Consider the following 8,836-nt stretch of genomic DNA (forward strand, 5'->3'; position numbering starts at 1 on the left):
TCAATCCTCTGGTGCCTAGTGAACTTTCTACCCCTCCCCCGACCCCCAGGCTAACTCCCTATCAGTCTCATAAAGTGGAGGGCAGAAGGACTTGCGTACCCTCTACTAATCTGGAGCCATGGCTCAATGCCAGGCCAGTTAACCCCTTGTTTCCCTCAAAAACCCTTGCCTTTAGTGTGCTTTCCACCCCATGGGGAAAGTTTGGGGCAAACCCCCTCAAGCTATCCCATAAGAAGGCAGAAAGAGTGTTTTGCCCCATTTGTGGTGGGGGTATTGTTCCATGCTAGGGTGGAACTTCTGCAAACCCATGTTGTTTCTGCCATGGTGTCTGGGGGGTGGGGGATTGCAAGGGTTCCAAATGGAGGTAAACTCACCCAATCCATTCCCAGGGGACGGGGAGGAGACTGCTGTGCCCATTCTGGAGTAAGGACAGTCTAAAGCCTGGGTTAGCCAAAACACCTTTTACTTTTTCCCTGGTGCCTAGCAGGCTTTCTGCTCCTGCAGGGGGCAGATTGAAGGTATACTGGGTGGACGCCCCAACTGCTTCTTTGTTTTCAGCCTATTTTCCTGGTGTCTATTGAGGAATCTAACCCCCACCCCCAAGGGAGGCAGCAGAAAAACATTTGAGCAATTCAGGGATAGGGGACACGGCTCAATGCCTCAATGAGCTGCCACCACCCTTTTTTACCAGGTAATTTCAATGGTGTGTAGTAGGCTTTCTGCCCCTCTGGGGGGGGGGGGGGGGGATTGGAGATCTGAAACACACTCAATCGCCTCTCTGAAGGAGGAAGAAAGACTGATTTATCATTTGTTTCTGGGGGGGACAGCTTGCTAAAACTTGGGGTGGCTTCTCCTCCCCACCCCACCCAGGTGGTCTCGGAGGGGGAGCTCTGCTCGGGGATCACCCTCCTGTTCCCCAGCAGCATGTCCTGAAATGAAAACAAGGAAATCCGTCTGCTGCCAGCCCTAAGGGGATTCCCTGCCCTGGGTGTTTGGACACGACCACATCAAGGCACCTGGCAGGGACTGCTGTCGACCTGGAGATCACATCAATAGCACCTAAGCAGTCAAATGGCAACAGGTTGCAAAATCTCTTTGAGGAGATTTGCCCTAGTCTCCTTAAAGGTGGGGGACAGTTCTATCCCTTTTGCCACCGTTCCAACCACAAAAGTGAAATTACTCTAAGGGAGATTAAGGACAGATTTCCAAGAGGGATCTAGGCCACTGGCATTTTCTAAGTCAAGAAATAAGCTAGCATCAGTAAAAAAATAAAATTAAAATAAAAATAATGAAAGAGTAACAATTTATCCGTCCATCATCATCATAATCAGCACCATGTTGGCAGGTTGAAGAGCTTCTTGCATGGCATCACTGTCAAACCTCAACAGCCTCCATCCTCCTGCAGTATTACTATCGGAGGCAGGAGACCAGGAGGGGGCTTCCTGCGCCCTTGGTTGTGCCTTGCTATGCCCTGGGGTGCCTGGTTGGGACGGTAGCTTAAGATAGGTCTGAATCCAGTGCCAAAACCGAGGAACTGGCGAGGTCTGCGGGATAGGGGTGGACATACAGTGAAAGGTCTGAAGAGCAGACGATCAGAGGGGAAGGAGTTGGAATAGTTGCAGCATTGCTCCGAAGGCCTCGACTTGGTGCAGATTTAACAATCATATCAGAAAAAAAGAAGCTTAATAAGCATGAAGAAAAACTATAAGAAAAAATAAATTGCACAACAAACCCACCTGTTAGAATTTAAAACGCGTGATGTGAAATGTGAATTAAAAGACTTCTGTGAGAAAACAGGTTATGAATAGAAAAGAAAAGGGCAACACACTTAAGGGCCAGATCAGGCAAACAAGCACCGGCAAAACCTATAGATCTTGGCGATTGGCTTTGCCAATGTCCATGTCTTTTAGCCATGTTGTTTAGCAGCGTCCTAGCGCTTTTGCCCCCGAACTTTCAGCCATGTTGAACAGTAGGCACACTGCTATACAACATGGCTAAAAGCCAATGACAAAGCCAATAGCTCTCGCATTGCTAATGCTTGTTTTCCTTGCGGGTGGGCGGAAGAGGCAAAGCACACGACAGGAGGGAATGGGAGGGAAGAAGCAACATAGACAAGAGGAAGGTGGGGGCATAGATCAAGAAAAACACGCTCACATTAAATTTGCACAATGGCAAGTAAAGTGCAAAACACTCCATGTAGCGCACATGAGTAGGACGCTTTCCTGGCAGATCATGTACCTTGGTTTCCTGCTAATGTCATTGCTCATTGGCCCCATTCCACGCTCCCGAGCTCCTGGAGCTGCTCTGTCAGGTTAACAGAGCAAGGGGTAACGCGCGGATCTCCCATGTTTTTCCTGTTTCTGTGGGAGTAGTTCATCCGGTGCAGGTTGTATTTAAGTTGAATTCCAGGACGTGCATTGCTCTCTTTATTCGGTTATAAAATGAGGGCTAAAAGCATCAGAAAAAAGCTGGTTGTATTAACTACTCGTGCATGGATCCGTGAAAGTTGAGACCTGTGCGCGCGCAGGGTGAGCCTGATCAGTGAACCTGAACCAGGTGCTCACGCAAATGAATAAAGCCAGGAAAAACTAGTAAAAAAAGAAGTAACATGAGAGGGAAGGAAAAAAGCAATGAACCGAAAAAAGGGGCGTCAGAATAAAACAAAGGTTTTTTTCCAGAGCGGTATCTGTTTACCCCTTTGTCCCTGTGCTGGTGGCGCCCGTCTTTACATTTTGCCCTTTTGTGTCTCGGCCCTTCCATGAAAGGCAGAAATGCAAGCAGCCGCTGGGACCAAGTGTTGGAAGCATCAATGCACTGCAGCTGCCTGGAGGAGGCTGCTGAGTCGGGGAGGCGAGCCTGCCTTAGGCTCATCATGGCCCATGCATGGGCGTCATTTAGGGGTCGCGGATGCTACCCCTGGCTTCACCTTTGCTACGCCTGGCACTGCCTTTGCGACCCCTGGCCTCAGAGGTGGCAAATTCAGTTCCAAGAACACATTGGCAACTCGTCCTCATGGACATCAGTTGGGGCTCCGCTCGCTTTAGGTCAGTTTTTTTAATAACACTAACAGTGAATGATAATGTATTATTTACTAATAGTGTAACAAAAATGGAGAGCAATTAGCTGGAATATGCCCTTCCATGGCAGCTGAGCTAAGTAAAAAAAAAAAAAAAGTTCTTACATTTATGCTGTGTGCGTGCTGCGTGCATGCTTGGGGGAAAGAGTATGTATGTGAGAGAGCGCATGTAAGTGTGAGTTTGTGTGCATGTGGAAGTATGTGTCTGAGTGAAAGTGGAGGTCAAAGGGCGTGTGAATTCACTTCCGCTACCCCTAGCACTTTGGTGAATTGACGTTCATGAGCCCATGCTCCCATTAGTGTTAAAAACGCGCAAAGTACTACTCTCTGTTTAAAGCACACAAACACAGGACTCCAACTGAGAAGGCTGTGACTTGCTTACGAATGTGAAGTGCAGGGAAGAAGGGTCAACAAGAAAGCCAAGACAAGTGTGGGTGGGCTGGTGGGTGGTAAAGAAGAAACAGATGGGGTAGGAGGTGAGAGGGAAAAGAAACAACAGAGATGGGGCTGGGTGGGAGGCAGTGCTTAATTTGTCCTTGTTGTTTCCGGTGCTGAGCACCAGTACTTATTTTTGAGGGCCGGGGCTTATTCTTCTGCCTCAAGCATTTGCTGAGAGCAAAAGACACATATGGGAAAGACGGAGGAAGAGAAAAACGAAAAAGCGTCACAAAGGTAGAAAGTAGAAAGCTGCAAGAGTGAGCTGAAGGGGCAGAGGTGGGTGCAAATGGATTGAAGGGGCCCGAGATAGCTTCAGGATACGCGGCTTCAGTATTCCGTGTTCCCACATTTAATTGCAGCAGCCGCATGTTTAAGAAGAGGGCTTTGAGCACCTGCACCTTTTTATTTACAAATTAAGCACCGGTGGGAGGAGAAAAGAAGCAACACAAATGGGGGGCCTGTGGGAAGCGAAAGGAGGGACTGAACACACGAGCACTCACATGGAGTGCTTAAACAAGCAAGCATTTGCAATGCAATGGGTCTTGCGTTTGCTCGAGTTAGAGCTATTAGCATTGTGTATTCCTAACTGGACTTTTCTTGCTACATAAATTGAAAATGAAAAGTAAATCAGTTGACATAAGCAAGCCGATTCAAAGCACCCTGGCCACCATGAGTATGAGCGCGAAGGAGGGACACAAAAGGAAAAAAAAAAGTTAGCTCTCAGTCAAACGTATCGGCAAACATGCAATTATCCATGTAACCGGGTCAATGGCCAAGGTAGTAACAAAACTGCCCCAAGGAGGGCCAAACGTAAAGCATTTACCAATAATAACAAAGGATTTTTTGAATTACAAGCCCATGAACAAGTGATAGTGATGGGCATGTGGTGGGCGTGGTTAAAAGCCCACAGATAGATTACAACAGGCCGGAGCACTTGCGCGCTCGACCTAAAAAAGGTGAAAGGACATCGCTGAGTCATTCTGTAGGTGCACACAACCATTATGACGCATGTACATGCCTACAACACTTACATGGAGTGCTTCACAAAAAAGATAAAAAGTAGTTCCCTAAATGTAAATAGTGGAAAGACACAAGTCGCCCAAACAAAAGGATGGTTCTGAAGTTAAGCTTCAGGGGAGTACAAGCACAATAAGAAGATGACAAGCCATTGAATAAAAGAAAGCAAATGAGACACCGAGCCAAGCAAATGGTACACATTGGGTGGGATTAAAACCCACTGGAAGTATTTGGTATGGCCCATAACAGGTTTTTGCCTATAGACAGCTTAAAGCTGTCTAGCAGCCGAGACCGAATGACAAACACGTTATCATACCAAGCTAGTTATCAGCCCCTCCAGCCCAAATATTTTACAAAAATAACTGGCATACTGTCAATCCCCTTCCCCACCAACAGTCCATGCAATACCCTTTCTTCTCTTCCTGCAAAAACACAAAATATTAGCTGATGTCTTGCCACCATGAGCCATCATCTTTCATACCAACCCAAGTTCAAAAAGATGATGAAAGATGGGAAATCCCACCCATGCTCTTCACCCCATTCTGAGAGCTCCTCCTAGACCTATGGCAGCCAACATTCTAAACTTCTGTGACAAAGGTGTGCTACTATGGGTTGTAAGACAAGTAGCTGCCTAGCCTTTGAGAGTGCACACATCATGATATTCCTGCATCACACACCCATGGTGCAACACCACCAGGCTTCAATGATGGGAGTTAAACACAAACAGAGACCTAGGCCTTAAATACTCAGCTTTTTCCAGTTAAACTAAAGATTATGGCAAACCAGCGCACATACTGCTTTACAGTGGCAGAAGAGGCAGGGGACTGGTTGGAGAAGCAAGAGAAAGCACCTGTCCCCTGCGAATGTTACTTGCCCTTGGCTAGGCCCTCTCAACCAGGTAGGTGCACCCATCTCTGCTATCCTTTCTCCCCAGACAACATTGTATGCTCACAGGTTTTTCACCTCCTGATCACAGAGCAAGAGATTCAGATGCACTATGTGACCTACAAATCTCCAGCCTTAGATGGCCTTGCAATTGAATCTTATAGCACCTATATGGATCTGCTGGTCCAAAGACTAGCTGAGTTATACAACTCTGCGCTACATGAAAGGGCACTAACTCCTTTTATAAGGAAGGCTCTCCTGGTTTCTATTTGCAAGAAACCCCTAGCCATTGTGAACAACTATAAGATCCAGAGTTAAATTCTGGCGGCCAGATTATTTGGGACCATGCCTGATTTGCGCAAATGTGGTCAAAATGGCTTTATTCCTGGTAGGTCTAGTTGCACAGGTGCCTCTGGTCTTGGTGTTAACTGGTCGAACTCTTGCTTGTTCCCACTTAACCACAAGTGCCCTGTGCACCACATAGTTGTGGTTGGGCACCTGGTCGTACTGGTAATCCTTACACTTCTGATACCCAGGTATCAAAGTGTATCACAATAACAAAGACTTACTAGATTGCATCCTGATGAGGGCAGTATCCTTAACGTATGGCCTACATTTCATTTTTGAGGTCAAGTCAATCATTCTTTATTCGGTCAATTTGACCGTACAAGCACAAATACTCATGTAGAAAAACACAATCCAATAAAAGAAGTGAACAGACTTCTAGAACTGGCATACGCCTGATCACAATGAAATTGAAGGCACTTCCCTCTCTGGAAAATCTCTCTGGCATGAGACAGCAGTTCGCTGGGACAAAGTAGGCACTTTCCTTAGGCAGAAAAGAAGCGAGGGGATTACAGAAATGAGCTATTGTTTATTGATGGGATGATCGATTGACTACTTTTATAGGAGCTGTGAGAGGCTACACAAGACATCCTGGAGAGCCTCTCCTGTGTCCTCGCACACTTGAAAGTTACACTTTGCTACACTGAGTGAGCTGAGCCGCGCCTGGGCACACTGCCATTCCGCTAGACCTCCCCAGTCATTTTTTATGTCGAGCATAGCAGCGCGCATGCGCTGCTTTTTGGACGTGTTGGTATGTATCTGGGCTTTTAACAATGCCCACCTCACGCCCATTACTACCACTCGTTCGTGGGCTTGCCCTTAAAAATCCTTTGATGACATTGGCAAATTGCTCTCAACAGCTTTTTTTCACCAGGAAACAAGACAAATAAAAACATCCAAAAAAACAATTTAGACAGGATCTCCTACGCACATCCAACATAGCACATTTATATTATGTAATTAAGTATCATTGTTCTACTTCAAATGACAACAGAAGATGTTCAACAGACTCGTAACTTCCACTCAGCGCAATCCAATTACTATAGCAGGCGGATGTCCCAACTCCCCAACACCACTACTAACTTCAGTGACACACTTAACATCCTAAGCTAAGGGGCTAGCTAAATAAGACAACACCTTTGGCAGGCCTCTGGCTATACACACTAAACGTAATACCCAATCAACCCATACATATTAATACACAGTTATTCTAAACAACAACAGAAAGAAACTCCCCAAACTCATCCAGAAACAAGTCTGGAGTGATGTGTAAGCCAAATAACCTAGAGAGCCCCTATGCGTTTGGCAGGACCTCTGACCAATATGCATTAAACTTCATAACCAATCGACGTAGCAATCATAAAAATATTATTAGAAAGCTTACTGTAAACAACAACAAAACCAAACTATAAAAATGTTAGTGACGTTACTGCTCATAAACCCAACCAGAGTTTAGTCTATAAGTGCCTGTGGGGACTCAGGCTACACGTTTTTCAGAGCCTCTCTCTCACATAATGTTTAAAGATTTTAAAATAACATTGCCCTTGTTGTAAATAATGAGTCAGATAAGATGGATAATGTCATTAGAAGGCATGGCTGCAGGATCTGCCGTGTTTTTTCTTTTTTTGTTTCTTTGGTACAGGTCTTCAGGCTTTGAAAGGCCCTGCTTCAGTCAGTTGACCTCAGCCCCTCAAAAAGTGTAACATGTCTCTGTCAAAATCCTTTAAATGTGCACTTGAAGGTACAAGACCATAAAGCCAAACTAATGGCTCAATGCTTGTTATAAAAATACATTTAGTGTAATGTCTACGTGAAGGAGACACACAAAAGGAAACAGAAGTTCGCTTGCAGTCAAACGTATCGGCAAAAGTGCAATTATCCATGTAACCGGCAAAAGTGAAATTATCTATGTAACAGGGTCAATGTCATGCAAAGTGCTCAACTACTGCCCAGCAAGATCGTGCTGCGTAGGAAATAAAAATAAAAAGTAGTCCAGAAGCTATTCGGAAAACATGGAGCCTCGTATGTTTTCAGTAGTTTACCGGTGCTCTTGAAGAGGGTTAAACACCAGAAAACGCTTGATGTATGCATGCCTTTCGCAAATTAAATCAAGCAAATTTTAAAAGGTCAAGGCCACCAACCAACAAAAGTGATGGGTGACATGGACGTGGTTAAAAGCCCACAGGGAGATTACAACAGGGGGCAGAGCGCTTGCGCCCCCAACCCTAAAAAGTAGCTTTAAAAATGGGAGCAGTGGATGGACACAAGTACTTCGTACATGCTCTAGGGGAGGGCCAAACACAAGAATAGGCATGACGCACCATGCCATGGCAAACTGCATCAAAGGATATGAAAGTGATTTTGAAGTTAAAAAATGGTACGCTTGCAGGCAGGCTGTAGCCCAATAGAATGAAAACAAAATGTCTCAGAGACAGCGCATGTGCTGTCCAGACGAGACCTAAAAAAAGCCCTGGAGGAGTCAATCTGCGCCAAGTGTAATTAAGGAACGCAAAGAGCAAACCTAGTGCTGTTTTTTTTCTTTAAGTGAGAAAGCATGTCCAGGGAAATATTTCCATTTCTTATTTTGAGGATGAACGTTATAAGGTTTTGAGTACCAATGCTGCATTATGGGATTTGAGACCTTCTTCAAAGTGTATATGGGGTATGGCTAATGCGCCGATCAAGATGGCGGCATAGTGCTGAGCTCCGTGTCAAGGTGGAGCTTTTGTTTATTTTAAGACCTTCAAACTTGTGCACTACTCTTAATGAGGCAGTTCCTAATGTTTCGCTTTGGCCTCATCTTCAGCGCACAGGGAGGCTTTTCCGAGCCTATCGTTCAAACCCTGAGTCATGGCAGTGAGTTCCTGTCATGCAAGCGGCCACCATTTTGTTGGTGTACCAATCACATTCGCTTTTCCTTTTTCCTACAAACCACACCTGAAACAACACATTGGCCTTACACTCATGTGCTGCTCTGAACGAGGCATCTCCTCAGCTTCTGCTTAGTTTTGTCCAGGTTTTCAGCTATTGGGGAGGCTTATTTAAGCCCATTCTTGATCCTGGAGGCACGGCAGC

This window comes from Pleurodeles waltl, chromosome 8, assembly GCF_031143425.1.
Source record: "Pleurodeles waltl isolate 20211129_DDA chromosome 8, aPleWal1.hap1.20221129, whole genome shotgun sequence".
Lineage (NCBI taxonomy): Eukaryota > Metazoa > Chordata > Amphibia > Caudata > Salamandridae > Pleurodeles > Pleurodeles waltl.